Here is a 348-nt window from a genome sequence, read left to right on the forward strand (position 1 = left end):
AATTATTATTTATTATTTTTTATTTTTTTTTTTTTTATATAATAATAAAATTTATTTTTTTTTTTTTTTTTTTAAAAATTTATAAAAATTATATTATTTTTAAATATATAAATTTTATTTTATTTATATTAATTATATTATATAAAATAATAAAAAAATTTTTAATATATTATATTTTTTTATATATTATAATAAAAAATTTTAAAAATTAAAATTTATATTATATTTTCCCCTTTTTTTAAAATATATATATTTATATATTTAAAAATTTATATATTTATATATTATATATTTAAATTTTTTTAAAATTTTTTTATATTATTTTAAAATTTTTCCCCTTTTTTTTTT

Source organism: Penaeus monodon, chromosome 25 (genome assembly GCF_015228065.2).
Source record: "Penaeus monodon isolate SGIC_2016 chromosome 25, NSTDA_Pmon_1, whole genome shotgun sequence".
NCBI lineage: Eukaryota > Metazoa > Arthropoda > Malacostraca > Decapoda > Penaeidae > Penaeus > Penaeus monodon.